Here is a 26653-nt window from a genome sequence, read left to right as displayed (position 1 = left end):
CCATTTACCAGACCTCTTTCAACATGTAAATTCCTTCTTAAAATTATACGGCAATTTAAGCACACATTCAGAGTCTTTTCAAAACCAGCAGTTTTAGATATAGTCTTCTCTAATGAATCCAATTTTGATTTCAAATTCTCAGACAAAATAATTGTTGCTCCCATATGCTCTATTCTGTCAATAGCTTCCAGTTTCACAATCTCTTGGTTTTCTAAATTCAACATTTTCTTGTTGAAGATGGCACATTCTGCAAGAGTTGGCATCAAAAATATTCCAGATTACTTCTCAGTAATTTTCCGAAAAATATTTTCAGGCACAACGTCTTCTTCTGGATACAAATTTGACAGTAATCGTGCATGTAAAGCTTCTTTCCCATACTCGGTCACTTTTCCGATTCTAACATCTTGTAGAATATTCTTATAATCTTCATAATTCGCTTGACGCATATTTTCACGCAGTTCAGCATAATTGAAGTTTAACCATATATTGACGTTGCCAATGCTCCCTAGGCACTTCCTGGTATCTTCATGCGTGAGCATTTTGAACACAGGTAGTCCTTTCACTGGTGTCAGCTGCAGAAGATCACCGAAAACAATGATGTGTTTGCCACCAAATAACACATCATACTCTGTTTTGAGAACTTCTTGCATTCTCAAATGCACAAAGGCAAGCATGACATTGGAAACCATGCTTACTTCGTCAATGATAAGAAGTTTCATTTTCCTCAAGACTCTTGAAACTTCACAACAAGCATCTCCAGATAACTTGTGGTATTGTAATTTGTTATCATGCTCCACTGGCAGCATCAGTAGACGATGCAAAGTAATACCTTTAATGTTATGTGCTGCCAGTCCAGTTGGAGCGGTGACAACACAAGACAGCGATGACTCAGTCCTTTTCTGCAAATAACATGAAATTGCTTTAATGAGGAAACTTTTTCCAGTTCCCGCTTCTCCACTCACGTACAGTCGGACAGGCTTCAACGACGTACATGAGCACTCTTTCTTCTCATGACTTAATCTATGATCTATTTGGTTGGTAACTTCGTCATATATTTTCCTCTGCTCAACGTTGAGTTGTCTTTCCAAGTCTTCTAAGTTAACCGCATCCTCCTGAGCATGTGCCATGGCTCTTTCCACTTCAATCATGGCAGTGGCAGCTTCATTTTCGATAACTGGTCCTCCTAGTGGATCCTGACTCAATGAAACAGAACTCTGACTGTCCTGAGAACTGTCTCTAGCAATCTCGGCTGCAATCGTTGCTTCCTGCTCGATTTCCGCATTCAACATTTCTAGATATTTGGGAAAAACAGGACATTCTATGGTCTCCTTGGCGGCATTGAAAGAGTCTTCGTAACAGAGGAAATCTCCAAGCAGTTCCTCTTCTGCACGCCAAGGCTTGAAAAGTTGCAAAAGTACTAAATAGAAAAACTCTTTTCTTTCAGGAGATTCGCCACTCAATTTTCGATGGTTTACCAAGTGGCATTTTCTTTGCTTGACCAGACATCCCTCACTTCCAATTACAGCATAGACTCCTTTATCAATATCTTCTTTGATGTTCCTCTTGAATATGTAATTCTGTAGAACCTCATACAGACAAACATTCTAGAGGTGACTGCTTCTATTTGGATAATATGTATCCAACATGTTGGTCTTCAAAATATCTGTACTGTTTGGCTCCTTTTCCGCCAAATACTCAATTTCCCGTACAGGTTTCAGAACTCGATTACGCGTTGCAGCAAGACCAAGAATCGCCCAAATGATACTCCTGGATTTGGCATAGAGACTTGCTGAAGACAACCGGTCAGAACATTCGTAAGCTCCGATTTCTCGATGCGACAACATCTTCAGACTGAAACTGTACAACTTCTTACTGAGGCTCTTTTCATGGGAAATGTCCTCCCACATATCCTTCAATTCTGTCTTTTCTTTTTTGGTGATGTAAGATGTCAAATACCGAGCCACAGCCATACAGTTATCAGCCACAAACTGTATATCCATGTTAGCATTCCACATGGACAAAATCACTGGGTTGTAGTCGTTGATGTACTTGGACTCTTCGTTCCTTTTCAAATTGTAGGTATTTTTGGGTGATTTCTTCATCACATTATGTCGCAGCGAAGACATCAAACTGTTCACTCTTCCTTTAGAAATCACCGGTCGTGGAAAGGCGAAACGACATTTTGTGTAGAACTTGTCCTTGTTTCTGAATTTACGACGACAGTACTTTACACAACGATTGCTTTGGAAGCGTAAAACTTGTTCTCTTAGGCTTTTGTCTTCCTTTGCCTTTGGAACAGCACATGTAGAATACTGTTCTATGAAACTCATCACTAAGTCATCCGGATCTGTTCCAAATTTGGGTGCATCTTTGATCCACAGCAGCATATGTATATGAGGAGCACCTCTTACTTGGTACTACTTTCTCCAGAAGAAATCCAACACCTCTCCAAGAGGTGGATTTTTCTTGTTCATGATGAAAGACATCATAGCTTCAAATCTATGATTGAAGTACCTGCATACATTCACTGGATCCAAAGAGCACAGTTCTCCGGGTGTCTTGAATTCGATATTTTCAATGTTTCCATTTGCCTCTCGTAGAAATTCAAGTAAGTCTTCCCAGCCATACTCGGCACAGCTGAGAGTGAGGAACCATGTGGGAGTTCCTAAGTTCCTCAGCATACATTTTAAATCACCATGACGACGGTACCAGTACTCATTAGTACCACGCTGACACGCCATGAGATTAATCAGGTGAGAATCCAAAATACTGTCTTGCACATTGACTTTATCCATAAAGTCCCTTGCCGAGATATTTTGCATGTGTACACCACTTTTCAAGATGTGGTTCACTGCATATGACAGTCCAGACAGATCGCTTTAAAACAGTAGATGAAACAAATAGGGAATGCATTGACGAAACCTAGGATCTTCTGCATACAATCGTAAAGTCCGGTATTCAGAAGCAGGAATTTGATCAGGTCGCTCATCATATCTTCCTCCTTGACCTGTTGGAAATAGCTGTGGGAAACACCGAGCTTCCAAACTTTCCTCCCAAACACTAATGGGACTTCCTTTGGCTTGTTTCATTTGAAACAACTCAATAGCATTCCCCATGACTTCCTTGGAATGCAAAGGATGAACACTATAATGTTGATATATTTCTTCATTTTTAGAGGCTTCTACTTTCTCAATTTGACCAGCACACAAATCGCTATACTCTTCTTCACTTACTTCCTCTTCTGCAACATATACATTCTTGTAGTACTTATTGTTTTTCTTCAAATACAATGTTGCCTTTTTGACTTTCCTAACATCCACTAAATCTTGCCAGATTTTCTTACTCTTTGTCGGAACCCCATTAACTAAGATAACCAGAGGTTCCTCTTCCACTTTCTCTACTCCAATTGTATTAATGTTTTTCTTTCTCTGTAAATCTGATGGAGGCAATTTCCCTGTCTTTGGCTCCATTCGTACAATAGCCTGAAAGGGATGGATACTTTGAATCAAAATAGATTCATAAGTATTTAAATCCTTCAATTCAGAAGGAATCTCAACCAATTCCAGATTATTATGAACCGCTCTAGCAGGCATCCGGTTTTCATTTAATTTGTTACAACAATAAGTACACACACGTTGATCCGATCCCAAATCAAAACAATTTTCTACCATCAAGTATGTTGCAAAATCCTTCCATTCACTATTATTTTCCCTTTCACTTTTCGCATATAAATCCACTAACTTAGTCTGATTCTTATAATAAGTGCATCGACAACACACACAAGTGAAATTAGGCCTCTCACTTGATTTCACCTGAAACGTGGCAATTTCTTTCTGAAAATTATCTATACTGGAAACCTGTACACTATCTTCCACATTACCTTCTTCTTCTGGGTCAATTTCAACATTCTCCTCTTTACTTGCAAAGTAACAAAACTCAATTTCTTCACAAATATTCTTCACATCTACTTCAGAACCATGCAAAAGAGTAGTGCATAATTGTTTAAGCATAATTGCTGGACTCTTAGCATAATACAACATTCTAACTAATTTCCTCACTTTATTATGATGCACTGCTAGCATCCTGAAATGATGAAAAACACTCTGGCATACTCTCCTGGAAAGACAAGCCAGTGAATGACCATGCAAACCTGTCACTTCTTTCACTCTGCAAGGATCTAATTCTTGCAACAACTTCATTTTCTGTTTTAAACTTTTCTTATTAAATGTCCGTACAAAATCACAAAGCAAATTGATGGAATCCTGTCGCACACTGCAAATACTACTACACTTCCAGGTATACACTGGTCCCTTGGTACGTCTTCCTAAAACCTCATTTCCTAACACCTCTTCTGCCTCTGTTGTCACAAGTTTTTCTTTTTCAACTGGACAACCATCTTTCACCTCATAAGCTCGACCACTGGTGTCAACTGCATGCACCAAATCATTATCCTGGAAATAACTCTCCTCATTAAAAAAATGCCTCACAACTTGAACTATGCATCCATTCTGCTGAAAAAACTTCACAAAAATTATTACGATTAACTGTTCTCTTCCATCTACTATTTGTTTTGAAATCATAAATTGCCTTGTTTAGTTTCCTAATTCTATTGATTATCAAAATAAATAACTTTCGCTTAATTTCGAATGCCTGATCAATAATTTTCTCAACTTTTTTTTTTCTCCTATAAAAAACCACTTTCTGTTGACCTTTCTTAATATTTTTTAACAAATTGCCAAATATCCTGTTGCGGAACATTCGTCTATGAATCTCCCTAAACTGATTTTTCCTTCTACTACCATGCACAGAGTTATCTCCTGCTCTAGCAGTAACATTTTTGATTGGCCTTTCCTTTCCGTTTAAATTGGCTCTCTTTTTCTGGACTAAAACATGTTCTGTAGTAATACTTTTTTTTCTACAAATGTTTCTTAGGAATGATTTTGTTGTCTTACCCGGAGCTTTCTTGCTGACTTGACGAGTTTTTATTGTAGAGGACTGCTGCAAGCATTTAATAATCTGCTGTCTTTGACGTTTTGTAGCCTTTCGGCTTCTTTCTTTAGATGGCATAATGTAGTTTTGAAATGATCTGCAGTTGAATCTGTGGTAAAATATAATAAAAAATGTTATTAACCACTATTACCAAACAGTAAATCAATAACAGTTGTCAAAAAAATAACACACTACTTGTCAATTTTACATACAATAATTTTTAGTGCATTGGCAAATTTAGTACTCACAAATAGTAGCAAAGAAATAGAATGCTTCTACATTTAACCTTTGCTCTTTTATATGTGAATCTGAACTAATTTTTATCAGCATATTTCCCTATTTTATTAAAGACACTTCACACAAGCTGTTTTTGAAGATGTGTTTAATTTTAAATGAAACGGTTAACATGGTTACTTTTCATTTCCAGTAACTTTTAAAAATAAATGTTTATAGTTCCATAGGCTCGAGCAGGTCAGCTTCCCACCCTATGTCATACAATTCTGACAAATCGGCATCCTCATCATGTTCTTCATCATCCTCAGGATTTAAATCATCCAAGGGATCTACTTCCACTGATGTTTCAATCACAATTTCAATGATAATATCGAGATCAACAGATTGCTCATTATCACTCATGCTTGATGTTGTCGTTATCTTTAAAGAAAGAGAACAATAATGAGATGTTGCAGAGTGAGAGACAAATCCCAGAGACTATAATTGTAAAATTGTTTAACAAGAGTAACATTTTGCAGATATTATTTAACCATGTCCAGCGATGCTGAGGAGGTGAGGCCTATGTCCAATTTTTCAGTGAACAGGACTCATCTCTTCTTAACCTTGGATAAGCCTCACCAACACTGTGTCCCCTGCTAATACTTAAATTTAAAGGAGCAGATTTATGTTAACTGCCTCATCCCCAGGGATGCACCAGTTAATGTGCGCCACTGCTCTGCCACCCATGATGTGCCGCATTTACAATGCAGAGCACCATTGAGCAAAAACAGCACAGATGCGTCACGCATCTGTTCCACAAAAACGGCGCATTGCAGGAATCACGTCGTAAGCGCGACATATCTACTGCAATGCACAGGGGCAAGCCACACGTTGCATGGTGCATCACTCCTTATGCCTGTTTCAAACAGGCGTAAGGATTTGATTCAGCAATGCCATAAATGTGACTCAGTGAAATCTTCTTAATTTTACTGTGTTAGTTTTACAGGGCTTTCATGCAAATGACTGCCCACCCTACAACAAAACGCTCACATGAAATCTGACGCAGGTTTCATGTGGCACAGGACTTTACAGCATGACACATCTGCCTAGATGCATCAAGTTGTAAATATGTCGCAACATAGCAAATCTTTTGCACCGCCGCTGCGTCACAAAAGTGACGCACAGCGGCGCAAAAGAGGCACACGGCTATCATAAATCTGTCCCTAACATTTTAAATTATTGATTCAGGATGACGATAAGGTGTGGCCTATCCAGAGGATTGTTTGAGGTGAGGCCTACTCAGGGTTGCAGATGAAATTTAGGCTTGTTGAAGAGTACAGAGGAGATAATACATGTGCAGGCCTACCAATGAAGTGAATCATGTCCACTGCACTCTTGAACAAAGGTCAGACCTCTTCTGTGTCCGTGAACAGGCCTAAACCTCATCTGCACAATGTGATTCGTAATGTTAGGAAACACAGGTGATGTAATTGAAAAATGTGGAATTTCTTTTCCTCATTTCACAATCACATCACCTGTGTTTCCTTTGCTTAGGTATCTCATTGTGCAGATGGAGTCTAGCATATCAAAGAGTACGCAGAAGTTGAGCACTGTATGCAACAATTTTGACATTTACAGAAGATTCAGCTTCTCCATGCCCCCTACACAGTCCTAAATGTTTACAGTTTAAACTGACGGTATCTTGTTGGAGATGAAGTGAGGCCTATCTTGCAACATGGTGCATCTTTTGCATCACTGCTGCATCACAAAAGTGACGCAACAGCGGCGCTAAAGAGGCACACGGCCATCATAAATCTGCCCCTAACATTTTAAATGATTGATTCAGGATGACGATAAGGTGTGGACTATCCAGAGGTTTGTTTGAGGTGAGGCCTACTCAGGGTTGCAGATGAAATTTTGGCTTGTTGAAGAGTACAGAGGAGATAATACATGTGCAGGCCTACCAATGAAGTGAATCATGTCCACTGCACTCTTGAACAAAGGTCAGACCTCTTCTGTGTCCGTGGACAGGCCTAAACCTCATCTGCACAATGTGATTCGTAAAGTTAGGAAACACAGGTGATGTAATTGAAAAATGTGGAATTTCTTTTCCTCATTTCACAATCACATCACCTGTGTTTCCTTTGCTTAGGTATCTCATTGTGCAGATGGAGTCTAGCATATCAAAGAGTACGCAGAAGTTGAGCACTGTATACAACAATTTTGACATTTACAGAAGATTCAGCTTCTCCATGCCCCCTACACAGTCCTAAATGTTTACAGTTTAAACTGACAGTATCTTGTTGGAGATGAAGTGAGGCCTATCTTGCAACATGGTGCATCTTTTGCATCACTGCTGCATCACAAAAGTGACGCAACAGCGGCGCAAAAGAGGCGCACGGCCATCATAAATCTGCCCCCAACATTTTAAATGATTGATTCAGGATGACGATAAGGTGTGGACTATCCAGAGGTTTGTTTGAGGTGAGGTCTACTCAGGGTTGCAGATGAAATTTAGGCTTGTTGAAGAGTACAGAGGAGATAATACATGTGCAGGCCTACCAATGAAGTGAGTCATATCCACTTCACTCTTGAACAAAGGCCAGACCTCTTCTGTGTCCCTGGACAGGCCTAAACCTCAACTGCACAATGTGATTCATAATGTTAGGAAACACAGGTGATGTAATTGAAAAATTTGGAATCTATTTTCCTCATTTCACAATCACACAACCTGTGTTTTCTTTGCTTAGGTATCTCATTGTGCAGATGGAAACTAACATATCAAACACTACGCAGAAGTTGAGCACTGTATGCAACAATTTTGACATTTACAGAATATTCAGCTTCTCATTGCCCCCTACACAGTCCTAAATGTTTACAGTTTAAACTGACGGTATCTTGTTGGAGATGAAGTGAGGCCTGTCTTGCAACATGGTGCATCTTTTGCATCACTGCTGCATCACAAAAGTGACGCAACAGCGGCACAAAAGAGGCGCACGGCCATCATAAATCTGCCCCTAACATTTTAAATGATTGACTCAGGATGACAATAAGGTGTGGCCTATCCAGAGGTTTGTTTGAGGTGAGGCCTACTCAGTGTTGCAGATGAAATTTAGGCTTGTTGAAGAGTACAGAGGAGATACTACATGTGCAGGCCTACCAATGAAGTGAGTCTTGTCCACTGCACTCTTGAACAAAGGCCAGACCTCCTCTATCTCCCTGGACAGGCCTAAACCTCATCTGCACAATGTGATTCGTAATGTTAGGAAACACAGGTGATGTAATTGAAAAACGTGCAAATATTTATGCTCAATTCACAATCACATCACCTGTGTTTCCTCAGCTTAGTTATCTCATTGAGCAGATTTAGTTTAGCATATTCAAGAGTACGCAGAGGATGAGGACTGTATGCAACAGAGCAATGTACATTACTCACCTCCTTTGACACTTACAGAAGCCTCAGTTTAATATTTCTCAGTTCAATATTTATTTAAAGAACCAGACACCAATATGACCTTCTCATAAATGTGAAAAGCGTTTTTTTTTTAAAAAAAAACGATTTTCTGGTCATAATTTGAAAACACAACACAGGTCCTATGTAGAAGCACACCCTATCAGTACTTAAATTAGCCAAGCACACATGGGGGCGTATTTACAAGGACCTTGCACCACGGGGAAATAACTTAAATTAAAATGGGGAAAATAACATCAAAAGGACTCAAAGGCCTTTTAAATATGCCCCAAGCAGCCTATGAAACTCTAGCAGAACATATCAAGAAACTTAAATGACTTCAATAAACATTTTTAAACACATCAAGTAAAGCAGTTATTCAACTACATTCAAGGGGAAGTGACTTAAAATGCCCTAACACACATGAAAGCGTATTTTGAAGGCCCTTGCACAATTTTTCCATCACTTTTAACATGGCTATGTAACTCAAAGAAACAAAATCGAAATTTGCCAAGCACACATGGGGGCGTATTTACAAGGACCTTGCACCACGGGGAAATGACTTAAATTAAAATGGGGAAAATAACATCAAAGGGACTTAAAGGCCTTGTAAATATGCCCCAAGCAGCCTATGAAACTCTAGCAGTACATATCAAGAAACTTAAATGACTTCAATAAACGTTTTTAAACACATCAAGTAAAGCAGTTATTCAACTACATTCAAGGGGAAGTGACTTAAAATGCCCTAACACACATGAAAGCGTATTTTGAAGGCCCTTGCACCATTTTTCCATCACTTTTAACATGGCTATGTAACTCAAAGAAACAAAATCTAAATTTGCCAAGCACACATGGGGGCGTATTTACAAGGACCTTGCACCACGGGGAAATGACTTAAATTAAAATAGGGAAAATAACATCAAAGGGACTCAAAGGCCTTGTAAATATGCCCCAAGCAGCCTATGAAACTTTAGCAGTACATATCAAGAAACTTAAATGACTTCAATAAACGTTTTTAAACACATCAAGTAAAGCAGTTATTCAAATACATTCAAGGGGAAGTGACTTAAAATGCCCTAACACACATGAAAGCGTATTTTGTAGGCCCTTGCACCATTTTTCCATCACTTTTAACATGGCTATGTAACTCAAAGAAACAAAATCTAAATTTGCCAAGCACACATGGGGGCATATTTACAAGGACCTTGCACCACGGGGAAATGATTTAAATTAAAATGGGAAAAATAACATCAAAGGGACTCAAAGGCCTTGTAAATATGCCCCAAGCAACCTATGAAACAAAGCAACATTTTAAATACACAACTTTCTTCATAATTTTCTCCCTAAAGCATACTATTCTCTATCTAAATTAAATGAATCTTTTCTCACCTTAGCAAATACTTTTTGAGTTTCAAAACAGTCTCAGACACACACCAATTTGTCTTCAGCAGAGCAAAAGGTATGCACTCCAGAGGCTGCAACCAACAATGGCACAGAAATGCTGTAATTCATCACACATATCTCTCATGTCACCCAATCAAAACTCTTCCCTCACTTTTTTCAAATCAACACCCTTCCCCCTTCTGCCCTTTCTGCCTTTTTTCCATAGCAACCACCTCCTGAAAGACCTCTCATGTTTGCAAGTTCACACAACAATGTTTCAATTGAACTCTGAGCTCTCAGTACACCTGCGTATCCAGTGCAATCTTTCATAAAATGATTTTTTCTTGACCATTCAAATTACATCTTTCAAAGAACTCATCCATGCACCCTAACTTTCTGTTTTCAGCAATCAAAATCCACCAATCACTGCTACTGATTAATTACCACAGAAACTCCACAGTTTTTTTCATTACATACTCCTACTGTTCCAACTGCCATTTCATTCCCACACTTCATCTGACTGCAGCAGAACCTCCTCTCACCATGTTTTCTGTCTGGATTATTGGACATAGTTACATCCACTGGGCTCAAAGGTATGCTGATAACAGAAATTTACACAACCTCAATTTACAAAATGTGGAGATCAACTGGATTGGCCACAGAGGATTAAGATGTCACCGATTGATACAATTGGTGAAAACCTTTTTGCATTTGCCAAAACCTGACCTGTTAATTGTGCACTGTGGAGGAAATGACTTGGGCACTTTGACTGGGGTAGGTCTGGAAATGCTTTTAAAAGACACCTTTGACCAATTGATGGCACTTTTTCCTCAAACTGCCTTGGTATATTCAAATATATGCCAAAGACAAAAATGGAGGTGGTCCAACCAATTTTGTCCACAAATTGAGAAATCAAGGAAGCATGTAAATAAGTCTGTTTCAGCTTACATGAGAGACCATGGAATGGGCTCCATCTACAACAATAACTTGCGTTACTACATGCAAGATATCTACAGAGCAGATGGAGTTCACTTCTCAGATGAAGGGAACAGAATTTTCATCCTGAATTTAAGACTGTGCATTGGTACCTACTTGTCGGTACCTAAATCAGCCACAGGACCCAAAAGCTCTTTTCAGAGCTACCCTACATCTGATCACTCACAATTATTATTTTACTCTAACTTTTTTCACTTATTTTCACCAAAGTACGCTCCCCGGTACGCGCACCGGACGCTAACCCTGCGAAAATTTGATTTTTTTTCCCGCACATATGGGCCTCCTCAGCCACCCTCAGAAAACCTAGGGGGTCAGGATACGTCTACCGTGCCCCCTTCTACCCATTCTCAACATTATTTGCCCTCCATCTTGTATCTCAATTCTACCGAAACACAAAATGGAGGACTCCCGTAACGCTGCCGGTTCACGTACCAGGGCGCGCACCGGGAAGCGCTCGCTCAAAAAAGGTGGGAAAGTAATATACAGAAAAACCACTGGAGACACTTTCACCAAATATAGATTAGCTCATGCTACATACCAATCCCTACCATTTTCACAAATTTGGTTGGAATTCCATTTAGCCTGTAGACCTCTCTAAATACCCTGAGGTAAATTACTTCACAAAACACATCTGAATTGTTGGAATTGACAACCAATTAAAATGTTACTTTCATTTTCTACTTTTTTTACCTGACATTTGATTGGTTATGTACCTGAATATATATAAAGAAAGAGAGAGAAACACAGCCATTTTGACTACTACTTCCTGAAGTACATTGCAAGAGCATTTTCACTGACAACTTAAACTTGTTTTTAAAAGGTAAGATGTTATTTTGTAAATTTGAAGGGAGAACTATGTCATGCACTTTAAATTAATTTGGGAAAACATTTTTAGATAGTTATATACTGTCCCTCTGTAAGAGTTAGACATTGAGAAAGGCTTGTTTATTATAATCATGGATTGATTTAGGTTTCTGTGGTATAATTATGAATTTACTTAGGCTTCTTCACAGGCACTTTTTAATAGTACTACTTCACGCCTGAAACCATAGATTACTTCTCTGTTATAAACTCACAAGTACCTGTCTGAACTTAAACCCAACAGTGCCCTATCTCTACTGATATATTTATTTTTCATGCAAATTATAGCAAGAAAATGGAAGGAGAGCAGAATATTTCCTTCAAAATTGTTCTGGAGAACAACACAGAAAAAGATATTGAGGACAATGATGAGTCAGATTTCATGGATAAATCACGGGACCATGAATTTGTTCAATGTATAGATGCAGTAGATTCGCTGATTGAAAATGAGGACATTTCCGACAATGTGTTGTTAAATGTTCTGTTAAATTTTGAAAAAGAATCACAAAAATAAATTTATATTTATTAAAAAAAAATAAAAAATAAAAAAAATGAACAATCAATAAACATACAACATTTAAAAAGTCTATCATTCTTTTTTCCTTATAGTACGCTCCCAGACCGCTTCCCGGTGCGCGTACCGGGCGCTCCCCACGCAAAACAAATGTTTTTTTTTTTTTTTTTTCCCCACGGGGCACTTTTAAAGCCTCCACATCAAACCTAGGGGGTCACGGAGGATCTGCTATGCCCCCTTATGGTCATTTACCCCTTTGTTTTGGCCTCCTCTTGTCTCTCGATCCTACCGAGAGACAAGATGGCGGCCGCTCCGGACTGTTTAGAATGTTGACAGACACCGGAGAGCCAATCAGCTTCGCTTCGCGAAGATCCGTTATGCGTCAGGTACGCGAACCGGGGCGCTGCCCGGAGCGCGCTTACAGATATATCTTTTTTTTTAACGTTAATTTCTCAAAATCCACTGGAGCACATATATTGAGACCTAGCAAAGGCACATCGGGCTACCAGTCCCTACAATTTTGCCAAGTTTCGTGGAAATCCATTCAGCCGTTCGAGCTAAAAGTGAGGCCAACCGCCCTATGGAAAATTGCATGGGAAAAACGCGTTTTGGGCCCCCCTTTTTTCTCGGCCCCCCCTTGACGAAACCCCCCCAAATTTTCGGGGGCTGCTCAGAAACAAAATGTTCCATTTTCCTGAAAATTTCAGCCAATTCCGTCCTCAAACGCCAAAGTTATTCGACATAGAATTTTCAAAAATCCCATAGAGAAAAAATCCTAACTATATATACCTACTGGCGACCGCCAGTAGGTAATATATATATATATATATCTATATATCTACATATCTATATATCTATATATCTATATATATATATATATATATATATATATATATATATATATATATATATATATATATTACCTACTGGCGGTCGCCAGTAGGTATATATAGTTAGGATTTTTTCTCTATGGGTTTTTTGAAAATTCTATGTCTAATAACTTTGGCGTTTGTGGACGGAATTGGCTGAAATTTTCAGGAAAATGGCACATTTTGTTTCTGAGCAGCCCTTGAAAATTTGGGGGGGGTTCGTCCAGTGGGGGCCGAGAAAAAAGGGGGGTCCCAAAACGTGTTTTTAACATTGAGTTTTCCATAGGGCGGTTGGCCTCACTTTTAGCCCGAACGGCTGAATGGATTTGCACGAAACTTGGCAAAATTGTAGGGACTGGTAGCCCGATGTGCCTTTTGTAGGTCTCAATATATGTGCTCCAGTGGATTTTGAGAAATTAACGTTTAAAAAAAGATATATATCTGTAAGCGCGGACCAGGCAGCGCTCTGGTTCGCGGACTTTTCGCGCAACGGAGCTTTGTGAAGCGAAGCTGATTGGTTCTCCGGCGTCTGTCAACATTCCAAACAGTCCGTAGCGGCCGCCATCTTGTCTCTCGGTAGGATCGAGAGACAAGAGGAGGTCAAAACAAAGGGGGAAATAACTATAAGGGGGCATAGTAGATCCTCGCTGACCCCCTAGGTTTGATGTGGAGGTTTTAAAAGGGCCCCGCGGGGCAAAAAAAAATAATAATAATAATAATCGAACGGCTGAATGGATTTGCACGAAACTTGGCAAAATTGTAGGGACTGGTAGCCCGATGTGCCTTTGCTAGGTCTCAATATATGTGCTTCAGTGGATTTTGAGAAATTAACGTTCAAAAAAAGATATATATCTGTAACAGCGCACCGCTTCGCGTACTTTTCGCGTTACGGAGCTTTGCGAAGCGAAGCTGATTGGCTCTCCGGTGTCTGTAAACATTCCAAACAATACGTAGCGGCCGCCATCTTGTCTCTCGGTAGGATCGAGAGACAAGAGGAGGCCAAAGCGAAGGGGCAAATGACCATAAGGGGGCATAGTAGATCCTCGCTGACCCCCTAGGTTTGATGTGGAGGTTTTAAAAGGGCCCCGCGGGGCAAAAAAAAAAAAATAATAATAATCGAACGGCTGATGACCATAAGGGGGCATAGTAGATCCTCGCTGACCCCCTAGGTTTGATGTGGAGGTTTTAAAAGGGCCCCGCGGGGCAAAAAAAAAAAATAATAATAATAATCGAACGGCTGAATGGATTTGCACGAAACTTGGTAAAATATTAGGGACTGGTAGCCCGATGTGCCTTTGCTATGTCTCAATATATGTGCTTCAGTGCATTTTGAGAAATTAACGTTCAAAAACAAGATATATATCTGTAACAGCGCTCCGCTTCGCGGAGATAAAATTATATCTGTATTACCTAGCTGTTGCTAACACCAGTTAGCGACGGCTAGTAGGAGATAGCGACCATCTTGGGTCCCACTTTGCATGTGAGTGATATTTATCACTAATGACATGCAAAGTGGGCATGCCAAGATGTTAGCGACTGGAAACAGTCGCTAACATCGCTATCTCCTATTATCAACTTTTGGAAATATTCGAGATAAGCGCGAATATCTCCAAAAAGTAACAGCTGCCCTGAGCAGTTCTTAGCCATGTTATCCAATGGGAGGTGGATAACATGGCTAAGAGCATTAGCTCGGTAATGCATGAATATCGCGGAGTTTTCAGCGATATTAATGCATTGCGCTCGTTTTTTATCGTATTTGCGATAAACCTTGATAATAGCAAGGTTTATCTGCGATAATTTCTGACGGTAAAAAAATCTTTGCAATGCATCGTTAGGGATAAATATCGCTTAACTTTGGTAATATGCCCCAACGTCTGTTAACGTTCGATTCGAAGGAAATCAGGAATTGTTGAAAAACATTGTGTGCGCCATCTTGTCTTTTTTCAAATGCCACACTTTTGTCGTGCACGGCAGCCATTTTAGATGCCTTGACCAGATCCACTCTGTGCACGCTGTCGATCCTTAGCATGGCTCCCCACCCTCGCAAGCATCTCCCCCAGGCAGTGGTCACCCCCGCTCTCTGTTTTATGCATGGGTAATAAACCTCCCCCCATCTGCGCTGTTCTTCCCTGAGAATCACACCCTGTGCCCGCCCGACACCTCCCTTTCGCCCTATTCACTACCGCACCCTCTGACACTCCTTTTCCTCTGTGTCCGATTGTCCAGGCCGGTCCTAGGCTATCAGCTAGCCCTGCAGATGTAGTTTATGGCCACAGCTGTAAAGAATCACCCGTCTTCAAAGGAGTTATAGTAGATCAAGGCCCACACTCGATGAGATCCGTCACAGCAGAAGCGTTGCTATTATCTGAAAACCATCCTGTATTGTGATTGGGGAGGGGATCGAGCGTGAAGCGGAAGATTCCAGGGATGACTCTTTGTACATCAAAGTTTTTACAATTATGTGTCACATTAAAAATATATAGCACTCCGACAAAGTAGTAAGATTATAAAACTTTAATAATTTATAAATATATACAAGAAAACAAAAATAGTAATAACATATAAACATTTTTAGAGAAAAACAACGAAGTAGCGGTCAGCTGTGCGAATAGTCCCAACGCAGCACAACGTCCAGATTTCCGGCGTGGGGCGTCGCGGGGGGTGGGTCATCAGTAGCAAACTGTTGTGCGAATAGTTCCAAGGCAGCAGAACGCGCCGAAATCTAGATGACACGAAAGTGATGTCTAGTAAGTTGCCACCCAGCAAATAACGGCGTGGGGCGTCGCGGGGGGTGGGTCATCAGTAGCAAACTGTTGTGCGAATAGTTCCAAGGCAGCAGAACGATGGCACCAAGGTGATGTCCAGTAAGTTGCCGCACTGGTTTTGGTATCCTACAATGCTGCTCCGAATAACGGCGTGGAGCGCCCCGGGGGAGGCGGCGTGAACGGGCCTCTCCAGGTGGAGTCTCATCTGTTTTAGTGGGGCGCCCCTTTACCGTTTCAGTTGCCATTCCGTCCGCTTTTGGTCCACTGTGTCAAAATCCGCCATTCAGCTGAGTTGCGCCCACTCTTGCGGTGCAGCGATAGGCGGCTGTCACAGGACTCTCAAAATGGCGGCAGGCTGTTTCCTTTTTGGGCCTGGTCCACTGAAATGGCCCTGGGACACCTTGGAAATCGGACGCTTGTCTGCTAGGTCTTGGACCCCATTCTCGAAAGCGTCCCCTCCGCCTTGAGAATTCATCAAAAGTTTTGGGGGCCCCGAGTCCTGCAGGCTTCTGGTGGGGAGCGGCTGCCATGATTGCTCGCGGAATGACCACGACGGAGCTACGAGATGGTGGTGCTCTCATGGTGACGCCAGTTTAGTCTGAAACATCCAGAAACAAGGTGGGGCTTTCATCGTTTGGGGGAAAAAAAAAGTTTTCATCCAATGAAAAGTGTTGTTTTTAGGTCATATGATCAAGCCTTCCATCATTAGGAAACCAAAAGTAAAATGAACCAATGAAAAGTTTTATAAACAAGTCACATGACCTGTTATGCGGCATAGGGTATAAAATGCGAGAAAATACGTTGGCACGTGAGGCGGCGTCAGTAGCGGACCGATGTGCGAATAGGCCGAAGGCAATACAACGCGCTAAGATCCGGATGGCACCGAGGTGGTGTCATAGTTGAGAGTTCTGAGCAGCGGTTGTAACACTGTCTGAAGCTTATTTGCAGCTGCTGCAGCTTCACTACGCGCCAAGATCCGGATGGCACCGAGGTGGTGTGTAGGAAGTTGCCGCACTGGTGTGGCCATCCTACAATGCTGAAAGTCGGCGTGGGGCGCCCCGTTGGCCTGTGAGTTTGCGTCAGTAGCGGACCGATGTGCGAATAGGCCGAAGGCAGCACAACGCGCCAAGATCCGGATGGCACCGAGGTGGTGTCTAGTAAGTTGTCGCACTTCTGTGGCCATCCTACAATGTTGAAAGTCGGCGTGGGGCGCCCCGTTGGCCTGTGAGATGGTGTCAGTAGCGGACTGATGTGTGAATGGGGCCAAAGGCAGCGCAACAATATTTTCTACTATATTTCCGGAGTAGAAGACACCACAAGGCGCTGAGATGCCAAGATCCGGATGGCACCGAGGTGGTGTGTAGCAAGTTGCCGCACTGGTGTGGCCATCCTACAATGCTGAAAGTCGGCGTGGGGCACCCCGTTGGCCTGTGAGATGGCGTCAGTAGCGGACCGATGTGCGAATAGGCCGAAGGCAGCACAACAATATTTTCTGACTGACACCACAAGGCGCTGAGATGCCAAGATCCGGATGGCACCGAGGTGATGTCTAAGTTGCGGACTGATGTGCGAATGGGGCCAAAGGCAGCGTAACAATATTTTTTGTATGGAAGATACCACTAGGCGTTGAGATGCCAAGATTCGGATGGCACTGAGGTGATGTCTAGCAAGTTGGTGTGGTCATCCTACAATGCTGAAACTCGGCGTGGGTCGCCCCATTAGCCTGTGAGATGGCGTCAGTAGCGGACCGATGTGCGAATAGGCCGAAGGCAGCACAACGCGCCAAGATCCGGATGTCACCGTGGTGGTTTCATAGTTGAGAGGCACTTCATCTGCAGTGGGGCGCCGAGATCCGGATGGCACCGAGGTGATGTCTAGCAAGTTGCTGTACTGGTGTGGTCATCCTACAATGCTGAAACTCGGCGTGGGTCGCCCCATTAGCCTGTGAGATGGCGTCAGTAGCGGACCGATGTGCGAATAGGCCGAAGGCAGCACAACGCGCCAAGATCCGGATGTCACCGTGGTGGTTTCATAGTTGAGAGGCACTTCATCTGCAGTGGGGCGCCGAGATCCGGATGGCACCGAGGTGATGTCTAGCAAGTTGCTGTACTTGTGTGGTCATCCTACAATGCTGAAACTCGGCGTGGGTCGCCCCATTAGCCTGTGAGATAGCTGTTCTTTGGATTTGGGCCTGGTCCACCAAAATGGCCCTGGGACACCTTAGAACTCGGACGCTCGATTTTTTTTTCCTTTCCTGTACATGCAAAAAAAGGTAAATGCCCGGTACGTTACACGCTTCATCTGCCACGATGAACTCTCCAGAGGAACCGAAAAAAAATATAGTTGTGGTAACTATACCATGCATCGTCATATGGAGAGGTGGCACCAATTAATTATAGTGCTGCATAAAAGAGAGATTTGGAGGAGAACCCCTGACCTGCTAGTACATTCATCAAAGAAGTGGCACTGAGAGCTTCAGAGGCAAGGGAAACGGTCCCAAATATTTAGAAGAACTTTGGAAAGATTAAAATGACATGTTTAGATTGTGGCAAATTAATTTCATGTGGACAGATGAGTGTTACTCTAATAAATACAGCATATGAACATCATCATAGTCGATGGTTGGTAGAGACATTTTGACTATATCCTGGACCTGCCCGTCCTCGCCCAAAATGGCGCCAGAATAAATGGGACTCGTAACTCCTTGTTGTGTACTGGTTGCAGAACCTTGAAATCACGAGATACGTATGCAGTTTTGAAGCACATGGCGGGCGGGGACGAGAATTGATTGAATATTTCGACATCCCTATTGATATTAAGTTCTGATGTGTTATTGATTACTGTACTGTTGAAAGTTCGAATTAACGTCACCCATGGTACTTGCCCGCAAATGTATATCTAGATAATTTTATTGTAACTGGCCCTGTCGTATTTTAATTATAAAATGTACGTCCACCGATTCCGTAACTGTTAGACACCTTAGTTCTTGCAACCTAATGGCCCGCCCGTTACGTTCCTCTACAGTGTAAATGTCTATTCATCATATACGATTACAGTTTGCTCCGTGGCCGGCCCACGTGGTTATAGGCTCGTATTTGTATAATGAAATTTTCACAATAAAGGTTTTTAAAAGAAAACATGGTAGTAGTATATACATTGGTAAAGTTTTTAATAATAGTCACTGTTTTAGAATCATTAAAAGGCAAGTGAAATAAAGCAGACCAATTACATGAAGGGTAAAAGGTATAATACGAAGGAACGCAGTAAAGATAAATGGTCAAGGGCTGTTGTGTTTTCTATTCCTGCAACATAAAGTGATCGATAAGAATCTCATATTCAGGCGTATCGGCGACTAAGACAGCAGGTCGACCCTCTTTTGCTCAACGGCTCCGTCATGGGACGAAGAAACGCTCTTTTTCTCGAAAAAAGAATATATTTTACTTGCAGGACAGTTGTAAAATTTCCGGGAAAGTACATTAGCCTGGAACATTATAACATATATTTAAGAAAAAATAATGTTCGGAAGTAATGAAAAGCGTAATTTTTAGGTCATATGACCAAGCCTTTCATCATTACAATAAGAAAAGTAAAATGAACCAATGAAAAGTTTTATTAACAAGTCACATGACTTGTTATGCTTACGTTACGCGCTGCGCGCCCCGGATGACTTCCGGATGCGCTAACGCGGCGCGTCATATGACGCATTACGCGACAACGCAGGTACAGAATATAGTCAAAATGTCTCCACCAACCAGCGGTCGGAACACAACCCCTTTCAGCAGGCTAAATAGTTCTGTTAAATGACAACAGAAGGGACAGGCAACAAGAACCATCAGTCAAAGAGGGGAGGGCTAGTTCTTCTCTACCGGGTTACATTGGGGCGCTACCGGAACTGATCGAATTGGTAGTCTACAGTGTTTCTGGATGTTTCAGACTGAAGCTGGGGTTAGCATGAGAGCAGCACCATTTCGTAGCTCCGTCGTGGTCATTCCGCAACCAATCATGGCAGCCGTTCTTTATCGTTATTTTGGGCGGGGTGGGTGGCGGAGCCGAGCTGTTTTGCAGCCATCATTGTGTGGAGTTCAGTTCATCTCACTAGTTTTGTATTTGTCATGAGGGGTTGTTCCTAATGTTTCTATTTTAGCGAGGTCAAAAAGAGATCCCATTAGTGGCCTACTGATTTTGCTCGATTCCTTTTCTTTTTTTTTACACGATTTTTCGTTATCTGCAAAGACTAAACAGAGTATTGCGACTCTGTGTTTGTTTGTAAATAGAGAATGAACCAAAGAGAACTAATTCTAAAACAGTAAATACTTGGATAACAATGAATCAAATGGAGAGAGAAGCAGGCACGACGGATTACAATGGGGGCAAAGACCTGCGTTAACTACCTTTCACTATCTGCAAAGAGAGAGTACTCCTAATAGAAATGAGGGGGGGGGGGCACCATTCAAAGCAGATCAGTGTGCATAAACACGAAAATGTTTTCACTTACCACGTACTTGACATTCGACAGCTTATGATATTTGCTATTAAAAAACCATTGAAATTCACTGAAAAAACCATAGGTTATAGACCATATATAGTTAGGAATTAGCATTTACAAAACCTTGAAAATTCACTGAAAAAACCATAGGTTATAGACCATATATAGTTAGGAATTAGCATTTAAAAAACCTTATTTTACTCACACAAAACCATTGAAATTCCATATATAGTTAGTTGCACTAACTATATATCGCGCACCTGCAATCCACTGCTGATGATGTCACATATTACATCATTCATGACATGGTCAGTGACATCACTGATGACATCACTGATGACATCTCAAATGACATCACTGATGACATCACTAATGACATCTCATTTGACATCATTCTTGTGCTAATACGATAAACCTCTTCAGACTCTAATATAATCTTAGATACACTCAGTGTATACAGACACTCACACACTTCCACTCATCCATGGAGTTACTCACACACCCAGTCAGTCATGCAAAGAAACAATCTCATCTCCATTTCTTCAACTATACAGTTAAACACACCTTACTTATTGAAACATATACTAACACATATTTACTCTCTTATACAATCCCTGATACAAGTTCACAATGATCGATACAACCACTCACTCATTTGGTGGCTCTCATGCACAGTTATTTATATATGCCAACTCTCACATGTACTGTGTTTTACATATGTACTTACTATGACATGTAGCATTGAGATATCCATTTACTCATCAATACACTCATGCACACAGTCAACTGCCCATGTAGCTGTTTCCACATGCACTCTTGAACTCATACACCTAGTGAATAAACTGTTCACACATCTATGCATAGAGTCACACACCTTTCAGCCACCCCCACACAAACTCAATCTCCCATAGAAATACTTGGGCAAGCAATTAATAACACATATAGCCTCTCGTATAGCTAATGATCAACACATGCAGCAGTTTACAGAACAACAGACATAATGATGCACAAATTAAGACAGTTTAGTCACTAACCCATGCATTCAGTGAGACACATTTAATCACTCACTCATACAGTCAGTCACGCACCTACTAAATCCTTCATCCAGACACTTATACATCCACTCATTCTTCAATATGTAAGATATATTTTAACTTTACAGAAACATACAGTCACTGGATGTTGTCATCAGTGATGTCATCAGTGATGTCATTTGAGATGTCATCAGTGATGTCATCAGTGATGTCACTGACCATGTCATGAATGATGTAATATGTGACATCATCAGCAGTGGATTGCAGGTGCGCGATATATAGTTAGTGCAACTAACTATATATGGAATTTCAATGGTTTTGTGTGAGTAAAATAAGGTTTTTTAAATGCTAATTCCTAACTATATATGGTCTATAACCTATGGTTTTTTCAGTGAATATATATATATATATTACCTACTGGCGGTCGCCAGTAGGTATATATAGTTAGGATTTTTTCTCTATGGGATTTTTGAAAATTCTATGTCTAATAACTTTGGCGTTTGTGGACAGAATTGGCTGAAATTTTCAGGAAAATGGCACATTTCGTTTCTGAGCAGCCCTTGAAAATTTGGGGGGGGTTCGTCAAGGGGGGGCCGAGAAAAAAGGGGGGTCCCAAAACGTGTTTTTAACATTGAGTTTTCCATAGGGCGGTTGGCCTCACTTTTAGCCCGAACGGCTGAATGGATTTGCACGAAACTTGGCAAAATTGTAGGGACTGGTAGCCCGATGTGCCTTTTGTAGGTCTCAATATATGTGCTCCAGTGGATTTTGAGAAATTAACGTTTAAAAAAAGATATATATCTGTAACAGCGGACCGGGCAGCGCTCCAGTACGCGTACTTTTCGCGCAACGGAGCTTTGTGAAGCGAAGCTGATTGGTTCTCCGGCGTCTGTAAACATTCCAAACAGTCCGTAGCGGCCGCCATCTTGTCTCTCGGTAGGATCGAGAGACAAGCGGAGGCCAAACCGAAGGGGAAAATGACCATAAGGGGGCATAGTAGATCCTCCCTGACCGTTTAGGTTTGATGTGGAGGTTTTAAAAGGGCCCCGCGGGGCAAAAAAAAAAAATAATAATAATAATCGAACAGCTGAATGGATTTGCATGAAACTTGGCAAAATTGTAGGGTCTGGTAGCCCGATGTGCCTTTGCTAGATCTCAATATATGTGCTCCAGTGGATTTTGAGAAATTAACGTTCAAAAAAAGATATATATCTGTAACAGCGCACCGCTTCGCGTACTTTTCGCGTTACGGAGCTTTGCGAAGCGAAGCTGATTGGCTCTCCGGTGTCTGTAAACATTCCAAACAGTCCGTAGCGGCCGCCATCTTGTCTCTCGGTAGGATCGAGAGACAAGAGGAGGCCAAAGCGAAGGGGCAAATGACCATAAGGGGGCGTAGTAGATCCTCGCTGACCCCCTAGGTTTGATGTGGAGGTTTTAAAAGGGCCCCGCGGGGCAAAAAAAAAAAATAATAATAATAATCGAACGGCTGAATGGATTTGCACGAAACTTGGTAAAATATTAGGGACTGGTAGCCCGATGTGCCTTTGCTAGGTCTCAATATATGTGCTTCAGTGCATTTTGAGAAATTAACGTTCAAAAACAAGATATATATCTGTAACAGCGCTCCGCTTCGCGGAGATAAAATTATATCTGTATTACCTAGCTGTTGCTAACACCAGTTAGCGACGGCTAGTAGGAGATAGCGACCATCTTGGGCCCCACTTTGCATGTGAGTGATATTTATCACTAATGACATGCAAAGTGGGCATGCCAAGATGTTAGCGACTGGAAACAGTCGCTAACATCGCTATCTCCTATTATCAACTTTTGGAAATATTCGAGATAAGCGGGAATATCTCCAAAAAGTAACAGCTGCCCTGAGCAGTTCTTAGCCATGTTATCCAATGGGAGGTGGATAACATGGCTAAGAGCATTAGCTCGGTAATGCATGAATATCGCTGAGTTTTCAGCGATATTAATGCATTGCGGTCGTTTTTTATCGTATTTGCGATAAACCTTGATAATAGCAAGGTTTATCTGCGATAATTTCTGACGGTAAAAAAATCGTTGCTAAGCATCGTTAGGGATAAATATCGCTTAACTTTGGTAATATGCCCCAACGTCTGTTAACGTTCGATTCGAAGGAAATCAGGAAGTGTTGAAAAACATTGTCTGCGCCATCTTGTCTTTTTTCAAATGCCACACTTTTGTCGTGCACGGCAGCCATTTTAGATGCCTTGACCAGACCCACTCTGTGCACGCTGTCGATCCTTAGCATGGCTCCCCACCCTCGCAAGCATCTCCCCCAGGCAGTGGTCACCCCCGCTCTCTGTCTTATGCATGGGTAATAAACCTCCCCCCATCTGCGCTGCTCTTCCCTGAGAATCACACCCTGTGCCCGCCCGACACCTCCCTTTCGCCCTATTCACTACCGCACCCTCTGACACTCCTTTTCCTCTGTGTCCGATTGTCCAGGCTGGTCCTAGGGTATCAGCTAGCCCTGCAGATGTAGTTTATGGCCACAGCTGTAAAGAATCACCCCTCTTCAAAGGAGTTATAGTAGATCAAGGCCCACACTCGATGAGATCCGTCACAGCAGAAGCGTTGCTATTATCTGAAAACCATCCTGTATTGTGATTGGGGAGGGGACCGAGCCTGAAGCGGAAGATTCCAGGGATGACTCTTTGTACATCAAAGTTTTTACAATTATGTGTCACATTAAAAATATATAGCACTCCGACAAAGTAGTAAGATTATAAAACTTTAATAATTTATAAATATATACAAGAAAACAAAAATAGTAATAACATATAAACATTTTTAGGGAAAAACAACGAAGTAGCGGTCGGCTGTGCGAATAGTCCCAACGCAGCACAACGTCCAGATTTCCGGCGTGGGGCGTCGCGGGGGGTGGGTCATCAGTAGCAAACTGTTGTGCGAATAGTTCCAAGGCAGCAGAACGATGGCACCAAGGTGATGTCCAGTAAGTTGCCGCACTGGTTTTGGTATCCTACAATGCTGCTCCGAATAACGGCGTGGGGCGCCCCGGGGGAGGCGGCGTGAACGGGCCTCTCCAGGTTGAGTGTCATCTGTTGTAGTGGGGCGCCCCTTTACCGTTTCAGTTGCCATTCCGTCCGTTTTTGGTCCACTGTGTCAAAAGCCGCAATTCAGCTGAGTTGCGCCCACTCTTGCGGTGCAGCGATAGGCGGCTGTCACAGGACTCTCAAAATGGCGGCAGGCTGTTTCCTTTTTGGGCCTGGTCCACTGAAATGGCCCTGGGACACCTTGGAAATCGGACGCTTGTCTGCTAGGTCTTGGACCCCATTCTCGAAAGCGTCCCCTCCGCCTTGAGAATTCATCAAAAGTTTTGGGAGCCCCGACTCCCGCAGGCTTCCGGTGGGGAGCTGCTGCCATGATTGCTCGCGGAATGACCACGACGGAGCCACGAGATGGTGGTGCTCTCATGCTGACGCCAGCTTCAGTCTGAAACATCCAGAAACAAGGTGGGGCTTTCATCGTTTGGGAAAAAAAAAAGTTTTCATCCAATGAAAAGTGTTGTTTTTAGGTCATATGATCAAGCTTTCCATCATTAGGAAACCAAAAGTAAAATGAACCAATGAAAAGTTTTATAAACAAGTCACATGACCTGTTATGCGGCATAGGGTATAAAATGCGGAGAAAATACGTTGGCACGTGAGGCGGCGTCAGTAGCGGACCGATGTGCGAATAGGCCGAAGGCAATAGAACGCGCCAAGATCCGGATGGCACCGAGGTGGTGTCCAGCAAGTTGCAGCACTGGTGTGGCCATCCTACAATGCTGAAAGTCGGCGTGGGGCGCCCCGTTGGCCTGTGAGTTTGCGTCAGTAGCGGACCGATGTGCGAATAGGCCGAAGGCAGCACAACGCGCCAAGATCCGGATGGCACCGAGGTGGTGTCTAGTAAGTTGCCGCACTGGTGTGGCCATCCAACAATGCTGAAAGTCGGCGTGGGGCGCCCCGTTGGCCTGTGAGTTTGCGTCAGTAGCGGACCGATGTGCGAATAGGCCGAAGGCAGCACAACGCGCCAAGATCCGGATGGCACCGAGGTGGTGTCTAGTAAGTTGCCGCACTGGTGTGGCCATCCTACAATGCTGAAAGTCGGCGTGGGGCGCCCCGTTGGCCTGTGAGATGGCGTCAGTAGCGGACCGATGTGTGAATGGGGCCGAAGGCAGCGCAACAATATTTTCGGAATAGAAGACACCACTAGGCGCTGAGATGCCAAGATCCGGATGGCACCGAGGTGGTGTGTAGCAAGTTGCCGCACTGGTGTGGCCATCCTACAATGCTGAAAGTCGGCGTGGGGCGCCCCGTTGGCCTGTGAGTTTGCGTCAGTAGCGGACCGATGTGCGATTGGGGCCAAAGGCAGCGCAACAATAGTTTCTGACTGACACCACAAGGCGCTGAGATGCCAAGATCCGGATGGCACCGAGGTGGTGTCATAGTTGAGAGTTCTGAGCAGCGGTTGTAACACTGTCTGAAGCTTATTTGCAGCTGCTGCAGCTTCACTACGCGTCAAGATCCGGATGGCACCGAGGTGGTGTCTAGTAAGGTGCACTGGTGTGGCCATCCTACAATGCTGAAAGTCGGCGTGGGGCGCCCCGTTGGCCTGTGAGTTTGCGTCAGTAGCGGACCGATGTGCGAATAGGCCGAAGGCAGCACAACGCGCCAAGATCCGGATGGCACCGAGGTGGTGTCTAGTAAGTTGTCGCACTTCTGTGGCCATCCTACAATGTTGAAAGTCGGCGTGGGGCGCCCCGTTGGCCTGTAAGATGGCGTCAGTAGCGGACCGATGTGCGAATGGGGCCAAAGGCAGCGCAACAATATTTTCTGATTTGAAGACACCACAAGGCGCTGAGATGCCAAGATCCGGATGGCACCGAGGTGGTGTCTAGCAAGTTGTGGCACTGGTGTGGCCATCGTACAATGGTAAAAGTCGGCGTGGGGCGCCCTGTTGGCCTGTGAGATGGTGTCAGTAGCGGACTGATGTGCGAATGGGGCCAAAGGCAGCGCAACAATATTTTCTGACTGACACCACAAGGCGCTGAGATGCCAAG

Source organism: Lissotriton helveticus, chromosome 10, assembly GCF_964261635.1.
Source record: "Lissotriton helveticus chromosome 10, aLisHel1.1, whole genome shotgun sequence".
Classification (NCBI taxonomy): domain Eukaryota; kingdom Metazoa; phylum Chordata; class Amphibia; order Caudata; family Salamandridae; genus Lissotriton; species Lissotriton helveticus.
Note: the sequence above shows the minus strand (reverse complement) of the source record.